Source organism: Pogoniulus pusillus, chromosome 5, assembly GCF_015220805.1.
Source record: "Pogoniulus pusillus isolate bPogPus1 chromosome 5, bPogPus1.pri, whole genome shotgun sequence".
Classification (NCBI taxonomy): domain Eukaryota; kingdom Metazoa; phylum Chordata; class Aves; order Piciformes; family Lybiidae; genus Pogoniulus; species Pogoniulus pusillus.
Genome location: NC_087268.1, coordinates 32,330,561 through 32,348,656, shown reverse-complemented (window position 1 = coordinate 32,348,656; position 18,096 = coordinate 32,330,561). Strand labels below are relative to the sequence as shown.

Sequence of the window (18,096 nt, the reverse complement as noted above, 5' to 3'; positions counted from 1 at the left end):
CTTTAGGAATGGGCATAATGCTGCAAACATATCACCAGTCCCTTTTCTATTTATCTAAGTAAACCAGCTTATGTGTAGAAAGAAAACTGAACAAGACCTCTTCCAAAAACACTCCACCAGTGAAAGCTGGAAACGTCAAATTGCTTGAAAATTACTAATGATTAGTTTATAGTTCCTTTATTACGCAGGTTCCATAACAAAGGAATTAATCTTTAGAGGAAAAACATTAGAAGGCAGTTTACTCCCAAGGGAGACGTGCTGGGGTTTTGTACTAATAGTTATGATGAGCACTCATCAGGACAGACAGCAAAACCCCAGGACGTCTCATTGTTTAATCAGTTCGGGTAATATCAAGTTGATTAATCAGCTGCACTTCCTTCTGACAGAAGCTGTTCACGTTTGCGGCAGTGGTGGCACTCCTCACTCTCTGCACATCACTGATGGCAATGAGCTCTTGGGAACTCCAGTCTTTGACACTGGGTTAGAAAGAGCAGTGATTCATTAAGTTTTCCTTTCTTTTCAGTTTTGGGGGATGCTTTTCTTCTTCGGGGTGTGTTTCTTTTGCTTTGGAAAATGCTTTGAAGTGAAATTCTAGCATTTCAGTTGTGCGTGGTGATTAACACCACATGGATTAGGTGATTTAGTGGTTTCAGGAAAGTCAGACTTTCCCTTGACTTCCTCAATGATAGGATTTCACTGTTTTAGATAATTTCTTCATTTCTCTGATAAAATTTCTTTACACAGTGCTATAGGTCTGAGGGGGAATTAAGAAGAACATGACAGCTTTCTGCATTTCCCAGTCACAGCACACCACATTTCTGCTGAGCCAATACAGAGCCATTTGAGTATGTACCAAACCAGGAACCTGTGCTTCTTTCATTCATGGACAGTAATCACAGCAGATTCCCACCTCCTATCTCCCTGATTTTCCTCCCTTCTGAGGGTAATTTAGCACCGTAAAGCACGTCTGCATGTACACAAATAAGTCAAGTGTACTTAGATTTCTGGTTTTTTTTATTGTGATGTACAAACTGAGGGGACTTAATAAAGGCAGGTCACTGCTCATGGGTCAGTCAGTGGATGGTGAATTATGTATCACTTGTGTTTTCTTGGGTTTATTTCTCTCGTTGCTACAGTCTTTTTCACTAAAATAATAATAATTGGTATTATTGCTATTACTATATTTTAGTTTAATTTAGTCATTAAGCTGTTCTGTCTCAACCTGTGAGTTCTCAGTTCTCCACATCTCAATGGGAGGGGGTTGAGGAGTGACTGAACAAATGCACAGTTGGGGTTAAACCGTGACATCCATAGAGTTTGTAGATACATAAGTTAGGAACGTGGTGGAATGTGACAAAGTCCTGCTTAGCACAGCCATCTATTAGTCAAATTCCTGAGCTTAATATAATTCTATGATCCTGAAACTGTGAAGGAGATAATTCAATTTTTAATTCACAGTGAGCTGGATTCAGTAAAGTGCAAGAAGGTATGCTGTGATTACACAGAGTCAGGGTGCTCCAGCATAATAAGTAATACTTCTTTTTCTAAAATGAAAGGTATTTAAAATTATTTTATTAGATTTTATTTATACTGTTTGTTCTGAGATCTTGAAAATGCTCATTTATTTGTTTTGCAAACAGGAAAGGAAATGATTATATGACAATAAAATCAACTACCTGAAGGGACATTGTAGCCAGGTGGGGGTTGGCCTGGTCTCCCAGGCAGACAGCAATACAACAAGGGGACACAGACTCAAGTTGTGCCGGGGTAGGTATAGGCTGAATGTTAGGAGGAAGTTCTTCACAGGGAGAGTGATTTCCCATTGGAATGAGCTGCCTAGGGAGGTGGTGGAGGCACCGTCCCTGGAGGTGTTCAAGAGAAGCCTGGATGAGGCACTTGGTGCCATGGTCTAGTTGACTGGCTAGGGATGGGTGCTAGGTTGGACTGGATGATCTTGGAGGTCTCTTCCAACCTGGTTGATTCTACGATTCTATGAATAATGATAGGTGAGATTCACCACAGCCAGCTCCTATTACTACCCAGAAATTCACCCTAATATCGAAAGTGTTCTTTGGCAATAGCTTCGAAGCAGATTGCCAGGACTTGCTAGTGTTAAAGTGCTTCCTTTTGAAAACAATCTATTGTACATTTTACATGGCTGTACTAAGGCATCATGCTTTCTTTTCTGTTGTGTAGCAGGTGAAAACTTTAAGAAAGGGGCAAATTAGTAATACAAGTACTGCCAGATTTTAGACATTGTTATTTTTTTTCCACTTCTTTGAAAGAATGAGTTTGGAAAGTATGCAAACTATAAATAGAACTTTGTGTAGTCTAGAAAAAAAAAGACTCCTATATCATTGGATGTCATCAACTATTGTCCTCTCCACTTGCCTGTCTCTATATGTGTCTTCTTTTGTCTAATTTCATGATAATCATAAAGTGATAATGTTTGCAACTAATATAAATTATGAAATTGTGACTAAAAGAACAAATGCATGTGCATTAATGTGTGCTATTATCCCATTAGAGATGGAAAGAGAAACATACCTTTGAATTTCAAAGACATTCTGCACCTATGCAGTACATTTAAATCAGTTATTTAATGGAAGGTGATAGAGGAGGAAAGGATATATCTTTTTTATGTGGTGTCATCTTTTTCTTCCTTTAAAAATGACTGAAATAGAATATTGTGTGTGAGAAAAGTCAAGTCATCAGTGAGCATTTAAGTACATCTCTGGGCAAAACTGGCAAGCATCGGTTGCTCCAGAGGTGGAGTTTCCACAGACTTCAGGTTCTGGCTTCTTGTTAAATTTCTGAGGTAACTAATTAGTTTAGCTACCTACTACAAATCTTTACAGACATAAAGTCCATTTGATCCATTTGAGAAAGAAAATTTTGCTTGGCGTGCTTGTATCAACTGATCAATACCAAGGCAGAACTTAAGGATGGATTAAGGAGTTTGACTTTTTTCAGGGTTATGCTGAGGGAATTTTCTCTTGTTTTGCTCTTACTTACCAACTGGTGTTGCAGTCTGATGTTTGATTGCTACCTTCCATTGGATTTTCACAGATAAGACTTAAGTGTAAAGACATTTCTGCGTAAATGCAGATCCTTTGTAGACAAGAACATGCACTGAAAGAAAGTGGTCCTTCCAGTCCCACAAGATCTTTCCTTTGTCTCCAGAGCTGTGGATGGAATTGCAGAACTGGGACTTCATCTTACCAAATGCTCTGAAATTCTGCAGATGAGACCCTGGAATGGGTTGTCCCAGGCAGGTGGCTGAGGCCCCGTCCCTGGAGGTGTTTAAGGCCAGGCTGGATGGAGTTCTGGCCAGCCTGATCTAGGATAGGGTGTCCTGCCCATGGCAGGGGGGTTGGAGCTAGATGATCCTTGTGGCCCCTTCCAACTCTGACTGATTCTATGATTCTATCATTCTATGTAGGAAGTATCTGTGAAATAGAAGGATAAGAACTGAGGCATATATTCTAATTGTATTCTAATTGTTGACATAAAATCTGATTATTCATCCTTTCCTGGGCAAAAAAAGCAAAATAAATAAGATTGGACACTAGCCTACCATATCTCAGTTTAAGGTATATCAGAGGACATTTAAACTGAAGGTTGGAAGAGTCCTCCAAGATCATCCAGTCCAACCTAGCACCCAGCCCTAGCCAGTCAACTAGACCATGGCACTAAGTGCCTCATCCAGGCTTTTCTTGAACACCTCCAGGGACGGTGCCTCCACTGCCTCCCTGGGCAGCCCATTCCAATGCCAAATCACCCTCTCTGGAAAGAACTTCCTCCTAACATCCAGCCTATAGGCAGGTAATGTGCATTTGAAAATCAGCAAATAGGCATGTTAAGTAATCGCTTTGTCTTAATGTTTGATGATAAAGCCCATGTCCTATGGAACCTTTTCAGGACATTGATCATATATGCTTAATTCTGGTGATTTCAAACTTTTAAACTACAGTTTTCCATTCCTGGGGCAAATGCAGATTTTTGAGATTTAGTGATTAAAATTTGAAGACTGTCCTGCTGTGCTGTTTGAATTCTGGGAAAGAAAATGTAGTTTAAAAATGCTGAGTATGCCCTGGAAAGACTAACTAAGCATATCCAGTCAGCATGGAGGTGAAAATCAAAAAGGCTACAAACAGCTTCATATTTCTTAAACCTAACAGAAGAAAACATTTCCATTGCAGTTTACAGGCGTATTTCTAATTCTGCTTCTCAGTAATGCAAACCCAGAATCAGGACAATCAGAAAATTTGCACAGAAATAATGCTTTGAACCATAGGATGGTGTCGGTTAGAAGGGACATTAAAGGTCATTTAGTTCAAATCCCCTGCCATGGGCAAGGACATATCCTACTAAACTAGATTGCTCAAGGCCCCATTCAAGCTGGCTTTGAACATTCTCAGGGCTGGAGCCTTCACAGCTTTTTGGACAATTTGTTCCATCATCCTTGTGGTGAAGAATTTCTTGCTAATGTCTAATCTAAATATTGCTTCTTCCAGTTTGAAATCATTACCCCTCATCCTATTGCTACATTCATTTGTGAAAAATCCCTTTCCAACTATCCTGTAGGTTCCATTCCAATATCAGAAGGCTGCTATAAGCTCTCCCTGGAGCCTTTTCTTCTCCTGGCTGAACAACTGCAACTCTTTCAGCTTATCTTCATAGAAGTACTCCAGACCTCTGATCATCTTCATAGCCCTTCTCTGGACCTGGTCAAACAGTTCCATGTCCTTCTGTTGAGTGCTGCTCCACAGCTGGATGCAATACTCCAGGAGAGGTCTCATAAGAGTGGAGTAGAAAGGGAGAATCTTTGCTCTTAACACTGGCTGTGCTTCTCTTGATGCAGCCTGGATTGTAATTTCCTTTCTGGATTGTGGACACACCTTGTTGGTTCATGTTCAGCTTGCCCGGGTCATACTCTTCAAGGCTACTTTTAATCCACTCATAACCTGGACTGTATTTGTGCTTGGGATTCCCTGACCACATGCAGGACCTTGAACTTGGCCTTCTTAAACTTCATGAGGTTGACATGGGCCCACTTCTCAAGCCTGTCCAGGTCCCTCTGGATGACATCCATTCCCTCCAGCATGATGTTCAGACAACACGGCTTGTTATCGTCAGTAAACTTGCTGAGGGTGCACTCCATCCCACTGTCCATGTCACTGTCAAAGATGCAAAACAGGACCAGCACTAGTACCAGCCTCTGAGGAACACCACTCATCACTTGTCTCCAGTTAGACATCAATCTGTTGAACGTGGGTCTTTGAGTATGATTATCAAGGTTGTTCCTTATCCACTAACTTCATAATGAGCAGTACTTTCACAAGAGTTGGAGGCTGTAGACAAACTTCAGGGAACATGGAAGAGTCTCACAAAAGATTTTAGGGCAGCCTGAGGAAGCCTGTTGTACAGCCTTTGGGCTTTCCTGGATTGGTGTTGGCACACAGGATTGGGGGGGGGGGGGGGAGAGGAGGAGGAGGAGGGTGTGATGTTACAGGGCAATGCCAGGATTACTCAATTCCACACAATAAATTGTGTTACAAACTGAGATACTAAAACCAATAATGAACAAATCCCAATGTTTCTTTTCATGATATAACATTCTTTGTATCATTGAGGGAAATAGGAGTTCAGTTGTAAACTCTTCTTTGCATCCAGGACTATATTCTTACTTAAAAAAAAAAAAAAAAAAAGACTAAGCTGAGATAGTCACTTTGAAGGGAGCTTTAAGAAACAAAACAACACCAAACATCAAAAGACTCCAAATGAGATTATGAAAGCAGATAACAGTGCAACTCATGTGACGGGCCACAGAGGGAATGTATTACACAGTCTTCTGTGAATATAGTTTCCTTTAAGAACTTTCTCTGTTGCTGTCAGTTTGGGCTCTTTAGACATTCTCCTGCCGTGGTATTCTGCCTTTAAAGGTAGGGCAGAGAACACATGGCATTGAGCACTCCCATATTGGTGTGTAATTGGTGTAAGAAGGAAGAGAGACAATTCTTCATTTGCTTCATCTTTTTAGTCTTCTCTCAAGCTATTCACTAGATGTATGGCTCTCTAGACTCACTGGCAGTTAATTCTGGGAGTTTGTTGGCATATCACTGTTAGATATGAAAGATACTTGACCGCCTGGACAGATGGGCAGAGTCCAATGGGATGGGGTTCAATAGCTCCAAGTGCAGGGTGCTGCACTTTGGCCACAACAACCCCATTCAGAGATACAGGCTGGGGTCAGAGTGGCTGGAGAGCAGCCAGACAGAGAGGGATCTGGGGGTGCTGATTGATACCCGCCTGAACATGAGCCAGCAGTGTGCCCAGGTGGCCAAGAGAGCCAGTGGCATCCTGGCCTGCATCAGGAATGGTGTGGTCAGCAGGAGCAGGGAGGCCATTCTGCCCCTGTACTCTGCACTGGTTAGACCTCACCTTGAGTACTGTGTTCAGTTCTGGGCCCTCCAGTTTAGGAGGGACATTGAGATGCTTGAGTGTGTCCAGAGAAGGGCGACGAGGCTGGGGAGAGGCCTTGAGCACAGCCCTACGAGGAGAGGCTGAGGGAGCTGGGATTGGTTAGCCTGGAGAAGAGGAGGCTCAGGGGTGACCTTATTGCTGTCTACAACTACCTGAGGGGTGGTTGTGGCCAGGAGGAGGTTGCTCTCTTCTCTCAGGTGGCCAGCACCAGAACAAGAGGACACAGCCTTAGGCTGCACCAGGGGAGATTTAGGCTCTAGGTGAGGAGAAAGTTCTTCACTGAGAGAGTCATTGGACACTGGAATGGGCAAGGCAAGATTGGACGTGGCACTTGGTGCCATGGTCTAGCCTTGAGCTCTGTGGTAAGGGGTTGGACTTGATGATCTGTGAGGTCTCTTCCAACCCTGATGATACTGTGATACTTAGATTAAGAGCAAGTATAGTACAGCTATGTATGTACTGCCACATTCAGACCAGCAAATGAAATATTCTAACACAGTCATCTGGCATTGAGGCCAAGAACTGCAGAGCCACCCATGGCTATGGCATTAGGTTCAAGTCAGGGTGACTGTAAGCAAATCAGCACCTGGAACTTATGCCCATCTCAAGACACTACAGGGGATGGTCCCCAGGCATGGCTAGGAGCAGACCAAGTGCAAAGCATAGGTCAGTGCCACACCAAAAACCTGTTACTTGCCTAGCAGTGCAGAGAATCAAACTCCAACGTTCATTCAGCAGTGTGGAGGCAGCCCCCCCCTCCACCAGCCTGGTTAATAAGTTGTCAGTCCTAACTGATCTACTAGCACACTTTCTAAGTGCTTCCCTCACTCTGCCTACCAGGCAGGCAGAAATGAAAAGTGTGAGAGAAGAGGCATGTATCTCTTTTTGCCCCTAAAGACAGCATGTTGCATATCTCCTTCCCAGGCCTAGGGAGGAATTCTCTATTTCATCTGTCCTCTATGCCTGGATACCAGGTTTGCTTTTAAAACATTTGCTTTTTTTCATTATTTGTGCACATAATTAATATATGTGCATTGATTTGAGGGATGGGTGCATTGATGAGCAAAGGGAGCTTTGTGCTCCTTTCAGTCAGAGGGGTATTTGACAGGCTGGATATGTCAAGCTAGAGAAGTGTGTATTTATTGTGGGGCATTGCTGATTCTCCTGGGGTGTGCCTGCCTGACAAGGACATCTTTAAAAGACAAAAATGCTTTGGGTTTAGGATGAGACATAAACCAGGAAAAAAGGTTCATACAAGGTATTTTCAAAGAAGTGGCCACACAAGGTAAGTCATTTTCTCACATACTGATGTCCCATGTAGCAGAAACAGCCAGTTCACCTGTCACCTGCCATGCACTTGTTCATTTCTGAGGAGAAGGGGTGATGGCAAGTTACCCCAGTTTGGGCAGTGAAAGGAATCTTTGCAACAGAGGACAGCAAATGAATGAGTAACCAGGGAAAAAGTGTTTTGGGTGAATCTTTTTCATGTCTTGATCTGAAGACTTTTATTTCCATCTGTTCATGAACCACCATAAAGTTCACCCCTATCTGTTAGCATGCTGATGCAAAATTAAGTGAGGGACTGGTAGAGAGTTTAATGGGAGGGTATGGTTGGGACTTTGCATTTAGAATTCATTAGTGGAAAAGTTGGTTTGCAGGAGAAAAATACTAGTGTAGATTTAGAAGTATATATAGAGAGATGAATGTACTTATGAGTGCATATCATAGAATCAACCAGGTTGGAAGAGACCTCCAAGATCAGCCAGTCCAACCTAGCACCCAGCCCTATCCAGTCAACTGGACCATGGCACTAAGTGCCTCATCCAGTCTTTTCTTGAACACTTCCAGGGATGGTGACTCCACCACCTTCCTGGGCAGCCCATTCCAATGGCAAATCACTCTCTCTGGCAAGAACTTCCTCCTAACATCCAGCCTATGTGTGTGTGTGTGTGCATGTGCATTCATTGGGTGGTTCCAGAAGGGAACACAAATGACATGACATAGCTTAAGTATTCAACTATGAAGCTCAACTGCATAAACATTCAAAGGAGCTCTGGCCAAAATACACTACAACCACCAATAACCATAAACTACTAATTAACAAAGAATCTAATTTATGGGAATTAAAGCTGTGAATAAATTATGCACCAGCATTTTTCATCACAAACTCAGCAAAAGGTTTGTAAAGTTGCAAATTTGCAGTGAAGTCTGTTTAGAGGTTGTACCAAACCATACGGAAACAAAAAGACAGGCTTAACCAGGCAATTCCAGAGCAGATCCTAAAATGAATGTCTCTGTGTTAAAAAGCATAATCAGGATTGATTCAGCCAAAACTCAGAGAAATGTAATTAAAGATAAGAAATTGTGAAAGACTCCACTTAATTTTACTCAAGTCGTTGTGAATTACTGGTCCTCGATGTGTCATCATCCTAGCTTCTAAAGTTTGCCTCAGTTATAAGATTATCTTTGGATGAAGATTTTTCTAAGATCTTCAGGATTTGTGTCAATAAATCACCTGCATTTCCCATCTTGATAACTGCAAAGAAAAAATTGAACCTGGATGCTGATTTTATATATCTGGTATCATAAATGACACAATATTTCTTACAACAGCTGTGAACTTCATCTCTCCACTGACTTTGAAACTCTCCATATTAGTTACATTATTTAGAATATTCACTCTGAAAAATATACATTTATTCCAAGCAAATGTACCGCATGTGCTACATTATGCATGGTGCTCCACTTCACTAAATAACCTCTGGAAGTAACAGCTTTACTGGAATGTCCTTCCTCCACGGTGCGCAAAGCTGCATGAGTTTGTGCTTGATATATGCAAGGGAGATTTCTTGAATAATTCTACTGCTCTCTGGGTCCTTAGCTTTTAGAAACTGTGAGAGTCTGATCCTCTCTCTCGTTAATCAACAAAGATAAAGAAGATTGCATCATCTCTCCTTAATCTTGTTGCTTCTGGGACTCAGACTGGGTGCTTGGCCAAAGCTCAGGGATGCAAATCAACAGACAACACCTTCAAAACTCCTGGACCTCACTCTGGCTGGAATGCCCAGGAGACCTATATCTTATCTCAGCTACCCCCAAGGGAAAAGGTTTTATGTGTATGCAGGGTGTGGACAGGTGTAGCCAGAGAGAGGGTGGAGGCTCTCCCCCCGGCGACGCCGGACCCCTGCGAATGTGTGAGAATGCACAGGAAGATGCCCTTGGGGGGGCTGCAGATGGACACTGAGCAGAAAACTGTATAAAAAGGCAGGAGAAATGCCTGCCAAAGTGTGGTATTCCCAGCGGACCACCAGTGGCATTCCCACCAGGCCAAGGGTGGTATTCCCAGCGGACCACCAGTGGCATTCCCACCAGGCCAAGGGTGGTATTCCCAGCGGACCACCAGTGGCATCTCTACCGGACCACTGAGGGCAGACCATCATCAGACCACCAGAGCTGCACAGCACCTGAAGAACCTCTGACAAACTCCACAGAAGATCATCCCTGGGCCACGCACCCGTCTCTCTCCCTCCCCTTCATCTGTGACTGAGGGTAATATGATCACAGCCTTTTTCCCTTCCCTGTTCCTTCTTCTCTTCTCCATAGTTCTCGGTATCTTTCTCTCTCCCCCTTCTCCCCTCTCTCACTCTGTTCTGATCTTTCTCTCTCCCCCTTCTCCCCTCTCTCACTCTGTTCTGATCTTTCTCTCTCCCCCTTCTCCCCTCTCTCCCTCTGTTTTGCCCAACCTTACCCTTTAATGAATAGTCTCATGGTGATATCTGGTCTCGTTTGCACCTTAATTTCACAACACGGAATCCATAGGAACTGGTCTCGCTCCTGTGGACAGAGATACTGTTAATCTCTGCTCCTCCAGACCTTGACAGAAACAAGAGGGTTTTTTATCTTGTCTGCTATAATAATGAAGGGAATGCCATACCTTTAGGCTAGATTCCAGAAAACTGCAGAAGAATACTTTCTTTTTGGATTTGGAGAATACAAATAATGAAAAGTGTGTTTTAGGGATAGAAATGTTACACTTGCATTTCCAGTTGTTTTCAGGAATCACAGGAGGAATGGACTCTCAGGGTGTGTAATGAACACAACTGTGCAGTTAAGTTCTTCTCAGGAGTTTTTTTTCCTTTTTCATTTAAAAAAATATTGTTATTTTTCACTAGTACACTTGTACAGCTTCTTCCCCTTAATTATAGGGGGGGGGGTGTGTGTGTTAGATTTTTACCTCCTGTATAGTTTTTGCTTTCTTGTGGAATATTAGAGACATAAATACACAAACAGTTTTCCAAGTTGCCTTATTTTACACCCAAGATTAATTCAATATTAATCAGCAGTTAGTGTCACTAGAAGTGATTGTCTGAGGTAGTGCCATATCACTCTGCCTTAGGAAAAGGGGGGGGAAAAAAGGAAAAGAAAAATATAAACCAAAGAGTCCTCCTTTATTTTGTCAATAACAAGCCATACTTGGCCTTCTCAAAAGAGAAACTACAGTTTCAAATAGCTGGAAAGTGAAGTACCATTTTAGCAAAGGCTGGTGCAAGCAGACAACTTCATTTTGTAGACCCGTCACTCAGATTGCTTCTGTCAAGAGTTAACTCACTCCAAGAGAACACCCACTAACACAGCAGTCTATTAACTGCAAACCTAACACAGTGAGGCTTCTGCCTCAGTCCTGAGCCAAGGGTGCCACAGCATGCCATGTTGTTTTGGAAAATGTCAGTCACTCATGCCCAGGTTCATCCCACTCAAAGTTAGTCTGAGGAGCTAGTTCTAGGGCTGTGCCTGTCCCAAGCTACATGACTGTTCATGAGGAGAAAAGCTCACCTTTAGTATATGGCTCAGACCAGCCTTGGGCTCAAGGCTTTTCTCCTCACTAACTATAGAGGGAGATGATTTTGGGAAACTCCTACCTCAGCTCTTTGTGCTAGTTTGAAGCAGGGTAGAATGTTTTGGTGAGAAGAACTAGATCCTAGGCTGTGAAAGGAAAACAATGGTGATGTCTGCTTCCCTCAGAGTCTTGCTGAAGAAGAAACAAAAACATTAGATAACACTCTGGCCATTTTGTGGCACTCTGCCTTGGGCTTCTGACTGAGCTGCAGCTCCCTAACCTCACCTTCCACTCACCTTTGCTTCTTAACCTCTTGGCTGATCCTCTATTCTTTAGGAGAGGGGCAGGGGGAAGGTGCAGGGGTGGTTGAGAGCTCCTCCTGGAGACTCAGGTTTCTGGGAGGGGAGTTGTGTTTCTGTATAACTTTTTACCTTGTCTATTTCTGTCTATAACTGTATATACTGTAAATATCTGCTTGTATATTGTGCTAGCTGTAAATAAATAGCTTCATTTATATTCCCAGAGCTGGCTGAGTCTAGTCTGGGTGATTTCTAAAGTGGGGGGGGAGGGGGGACGACACGACATCCAAACCATCACACTCTTCAATTAGGTATCTAAAGTTATTTTGGATGAATCAGAAGCAGCTAAACCTGTTGTTCATTAGCTGATTCTCACAGCAATTTTGTTGTTCATGTATCCCTGCATATGCTCCTTGATGTTTCTGATATTGTTCTGAAGTTGTATTGTAGAAAAGCAGATGTCTCAACTCCTCAGCAGAACACAATTCAGATCACAGAAATTTGTCTCCTTGACTTTGCACTGAGACCATACCCACTGAGCTGTACACTGACACCAGAAAGTAAGACATACTGAACATGGCAAAGTGCCAGTGACAATATCAAGGGATAAATTATAGTATGCTGTATTGAACTGATCTGCTTTGCAGTTGTGCTGGCTGAAGTCTGTTTTAGCCTACATCTGGGAAGAGCAACAACTCTATTTTTTCCTTTCTTTTCTGAAATGACCCATGATCTCACATTGACCTATCCTGATTTCAAGAGTTTCTGTGCAAGCATCATAAACAGTAAATTAAAGCAGAATTTTTTATCCTCCTGTTCAAAACTGTCTCATTAAATTCCCTGAGGGGGAAAAAAAATCAACAAACAAAAAACCTCTGTGAATTGCCCTTAAGCAAAGAAAAACTGTGAAATTAATCAAGAGAAAAAGAAAAGGCTTATGTAATACAAGGATATAAATGTTATTCTTGGCAGGAACCAAAAACATCTTTTAAAAGGCATCCTAGAAACATGTCTTCACAGCCTGAAAGCAAACCATATACGAGGACTGCTGTGCTTCATTACAAAGCAATGACAAGTACCACACAACTATGACAAAGCTGCTGTTCCAGGAATGATTGTGCAGTTCCAGCGACTCTGAACTCCACAGTGGTTATTTTTATTCTCCTGTATAAAAGTTCACCCTCTGTAAATAGCTTGTATTGGATCATGACAGAAAAAAAATAAATGTTTTTACCTCAGAATTCTACAGCTCTTATTTAGCAAAATAGGTGATTTTAGGATGCCTAAGCCTGTGTGAAATAAGAATAAAAACTGCATGGTATAAAATTGTTTTTCTCATCCTCTGTTTTTTCACATGTCACAGTGTATTTTCAGTCATAGTTTCTGAAAGTAAAATTTATATAAATAATAACTATCTAAAAAAAAAAAACAACCCAAACCAAACACAAATAATCAAAACCCACCAGACTCATTTAAAAATCAGTGTTTCTTACTCTGTTCACTGAACACAGAACTGGACCCTTATTGTAACACTACTCTTCTAGGTCTATGGGATACAAATACAGCAAGCGTATCAGAACTCATTTTGCAGGCTGAGAAATGCAATGGATTTCTCATCTGAAATAGAAGCAGGTGGAATGTTTAAGTTATTCTCTATCTTATTCTTTTTTTGGTTTGGTTTGGTTTTGGTTGGGGTTTTTTGTTTGTTTTTGTTTGGTTTTTTTTTTTTACTGGTAAAGAAAAAAATCTCCTATCAGGTATGATATCTTTTACTGAAAAAAAAATATAAAATATATTAAAAATATATAAAATATCTGTAAAATCAAATCTCTTAAGAAATTGTTTGAATCTGCTTGTAGCAGCCCATCAAATCTGAATGGCTGGCTGATAGTAACCCTGTCCAGACTGGCCAAACGACTGCTGGTCCATTTCAATCTGATTTCTAGTCCCCTCTGTTTTCCTGAAGGTGTATTTAACATTTGAATGAACAACTCCCTCACAACTCTCTACTAACTCTTTCTCTATTATTTTCAAGGGTCACAACTAATAATAATTACTTCTGAAGATGAAGTTTTTCCTACAATGAGTTAAACCTAAAAGCAATCTCCAAGGAGTAGTACAATTCCCTTAGGACAGCATTATTCAGTTTTAAATTGCTCCCACTAGAAGGTTTAGAATTTTACACGTATCCAGAATTGCTTTTATAATAAAAAATAAATGTTCTCTAAGTGACAGTATCATGGGAATATCAACAGCACTGACATAAGTTTAGTCAATTCTGTGAAAGAAGCCAACATTCCTTGAGCTCCTCTTTCTTCCTTTTCCTTTCATGCGGGTTTCTGAGTCAGCACCAGCCCCCAGCTTGGCTTTATTTTTCAACACCCATTGCTTGATATATGCTATTTTAATTGCATCCAGCTTTTTTAAATGTTTGTTTGTCTGGAATATGAGTTCACCTCTCACCACTGCCCGTGTCATTGCCCATGTCTGTGCTCACTCAGACTTTTAGAAAATTGAATTTCCTTTTTTTTTTTGTTTTAACATTTATGACCTATTCTATACTTTCTGTCAATATTCAATTTGCTGATCACAAATTAAGCATTGCTATAAAGGTGACATTCTTTCCTAAGAAAGTTGTTGTCCAAAGGATAGAGAGTATGGCTATTCTACATATTATTATTTGCTAACTATTATACTAATTAAGGACATTGCTAGTGAGTACATTGTGGGTGAGAAACACATCTGTAAACAGCTAAAATTGGATGTGGCACTTGGTGCCATGGTCTAGCCTTGAGAATTGTGGTAAAGGGTTGGACTTGATGATCTATGAAGTCTCTTCCAACCTTGTTGGTACTGTGATACTGTGAAAGGCTGTATTTTATTCGTGCATGATGTGTGTACTATCAAAACTGCATCTCTTGATGCGACTGTAACATGTCTGTTGATACCCATTCTCTTGCAATAATTCACAGACCAAACCTGTAGAGGCTAAAATCAGGACCAGAGTAATCGTTTCCCAATCACTTCTGTTGCTGTTTTTTTAAATCAAGAGAAAAGCAAAAAGCCTTAAATAGCAAAAAGGCATAAAAACAGCAGAGACAGAACGAGTCAGATATATTTGTTTATTCCCAAACCCCTTCATCTTTAGTCACAGAAAGATGAAGAGAAATATTTCTTAATCTCCAGATAAAAAATTAGATTTGAAAAAAATACATGGGGGGAAAATATACTTAAGGCTGATGGGGGTGGGGGGGGGGAGGTAGTGTAAAACAATCTCCTGGGCAAAGCAGGTGGCACAGCACTTGTATGAGATCTTAAGAACTCGTTATCTATTGTAACAGGGAAGTTGGCTTTGAGTTACTTAGACAATTCTTCACATTTAGAACTGGAAAAATGAAGAGTAGATTTTGTGTTTGCCACAGCTAAAGTTACAAGTCTCACTGCTTTATCTGTGGCAGAGAGTGCTGACTGTGCAGGTTTGTTCGTCGCAGAGGCAGACTCGCTCAGAAACACGCGGGATGCTTTGCTCGTTCCCTTTCTTTAATTTCTTTACTTTGAGCTGTTGAGAGGGTTAGAGCAGATTTTTGGTTCACATAAAAGTGTACAGCGTTAACTTGGTGACATATGGGTGGATGAAACATTACTGATTGTCCACTGCAGCCAGGGAGGCCGAGTTTCCATAGAGATAAGAAGGAAAAGTGCTCCATGCAACCTAATTGGTATGCATCTCCAGATCAGGTTCATTGTGCTTTTGCTAATGACAGGGTTGTCTCAGTAATAAGGATGGTGCACTGGAGAAATTTGCTGCCTTGGTATATTTTTCCCTGGCAGAAAACTACTTAGAGACTGTAGTCAGTAAGAAGAGTGACTGGCAGGCTGAAGGGGCTGCTTAGCAGCATATGGGGGAAGGCTGGCGCTCTGTGCCACATGCATATGGCTGCCATTAAACTCCAGCTTTGCGCTTTGTGTATTTCTGGTCCCATGCCAGTAAGCCCACCTGCTGCAAGAATACTTGTAAAGCACAACTCAAAAGTGATTGAAAAGCTACTAGAATAAACTGTAATAACACAGTGCTTCACAGATGGGACATAATTGCAAGCTAAAGTGTACTGCCTCTGCAGTAATGAAAACACGAGCCATTAAATTAAAATCATAAGGGAAAAAACTATAAAAGTCTGTTGATTTTTTTTTTTTTAGTTTTATTGCAAAACTTCAATTTTCTTGCCCTCATTAATCAAATACCATAAAACTAGGGTGCTACTTTGTCTGAGCGAAGATTCAGGCAATTAAAATGATGAATGTAGATTAAAATGATGTAACTTTCGTTATTTACTTACTTGGACAACTTAAGCTTTGGGCAGTGTTAGGAACAGAAAGCTGACATGAATCTAGCAATTTGCAAATTAAAGTACGGTTGGGACTTTGCACTTAGAATTCACTTCTGAGAAAGTTGGTTTGCAGGAGAAAAAAAAAAAAAAGCCAATATAGATTTTGCTCCCTTAAGATGTTATTTTTGCCCTTCGAATAATATTGATTTGGGTTTTTCTTTTTTTGAAAAAATAAAAAAAATCCACAAAACCCCCAGACTTTAAAACTGTGTAAACACACAAAACTACTTGAGCAATATCAAAGCAGTTTTAATTAGTGGTAGTGTGCTAATAATGAAATCGCTAATCTGACATGTAATTAGTTGTACGGTGTGTATGAGTGTTATGTGAAGCTGAATGGGCTCAGCAGGGCCCTAATACATTCTGGCCTCTCAAGGCGTTCTCTAGTGGAGAGAGGACTGACAGAGCCATCTTTGTTCTGTTCCCTTTCTGTGGGTGGGCAATGCAAGGAGAAAGAAACATTTGTTTCACAGTAGTCACCGAAGTAAACAGGCTCTAAAAGCCTTTTTCATTTTTAATTATGCATTTCTCCAGCATCCATCATTGCATGTCCATAGCACAGGCTTTGAGCAAGACTAACAATGCCTGACTGGTTAAAAATATATACAAATGTCTATTAAAGGAATATTTATTAATCTAACAATTTAGTTCATCTTTACAAGAGGGTCTTTCTTCCCTTTAAAAGGAAGAGTGCTTTCCTGAAAGTGCCATTTGTACACGATTTATGCAGGAGTTGCATTTGCTCTAGCAAAGACTTTGGCAAACACTAGAGGTGCTAATGAGCTGCCCGTAAATGTTAGAGCTCATCTTTCCTCCTCTGGAGCTGGCCTCAAAAAACACTCCCAAGACAATCCTCTGGAAAGTCAGCAACCATTCATTAGGTGTCTGAGAACTCATAGCAATAGCAGGTGACTGTCACTTCTTAATACACCACTGCTCAAAAGAAGTTCATTTTTCTTAAACACTTGCTAAGAGTAAGGTATATTGGCAGCTTCCATGTTACTACCAGGCTTTTTAAAACGTGTGGCAAAGTACCTCTGTACCTGTGAACAACTGAAAGAAAATGGTCAGATTTGCTTGCTTGTGCAGAGCTGTTATTTTCCTTAGTCAAGCGAGGCAAACAGCTATCTTTTCACTAAATGAGATCAGTTTGCTCTTGAGTAAACAGAACATAGCGTATTTTGCTCACACTTGGTAAATTCAAAGCTTGCTTGAGTGATTAGAGTCCAATTATTGCCAAGCAGCAATATCCAGGTGCAGACAAATAAACACTGAAGTGCTTATAATCAGTTGCTGGTTATTATTACTACAAGTCAGGCTTTAATGCTAGTGTTTATTACACAATGCAGGTATCTTCTATGAATCAGATAATTTAATCATTACTCTCCCACTGGTGCTCCAATGCTTGTCTGTTATCAATATTTTTAGTAATAAACAGTCTTACTAAGCTTTTATTATGGGTCTAAGACAACCTAGGCTCTTTCTCTTCATTTAGAACTGTTCCTCTTATGTCTGTACATCATGACAGAGATTTGTGCCAGGCAGCACGAAATTATTTGGAAGACTTGTCAAACTGAACTGCCTCCAAGTTAGTTAGCTATTTACTAAAAGCAACACCATGATATCATCAGGGACATCTGAACAGGGAATTTTCTATACAGACCTTTTTTTTTAATCTTCTTCAATGAAACTTATCACTAATGGAATTGCACAAAATTCTATATTGTTTCTTCTGCATGAATCCATATTTCAAGCACTGGCCTAAATATTGCAGACTTGGAATCAATATGAATAGGTACAGACAAAGTATCTGTGTTTTCAAAAACAGAGTTCTGTTCCCTCCTTTTTATGCTTACCCTCATTTCTGGCAGGTTTATTTGTATATAGAAAGGATCAAGAGTGGCAAGGCTCTGCACTGTGAAAAGGCTAGGGGTTTGTCCTTTATAGTTTCATATTAAAGATGGATAGAGTGGAATGATATCAACGTGGTATATCAGTAGCACTGGCCCCAAGGAGCTGCCACATTGCAGCTGAAGACAGACAAAATCTGAATGATTTTGCTGTCCATTGAAGTTGTGAAGGTATT

At 40.9% G+C, this 18,096-nt stretch overlaps 1 long non-coding RNA gene across 1 annotated transcript; it reads left to right on the top strand.

The window, feature by feature from the left end:
• The first annotated feature begins 696 nt into the window (after positions 1-696).
• On the top strand, positions 697-12,863 carry LOC135175705 (uncharacterized). Its single transcript, XR_010302444.1, has 2 exons — positions 697-845; positions 12,595-12,863. It is a non-coding gene; the product is annotated as an uncharacterized LOC135175705 (long non-coding RNA).
• Positions 12,864-18,096: the final 5,233 nt, after the last annotated feature.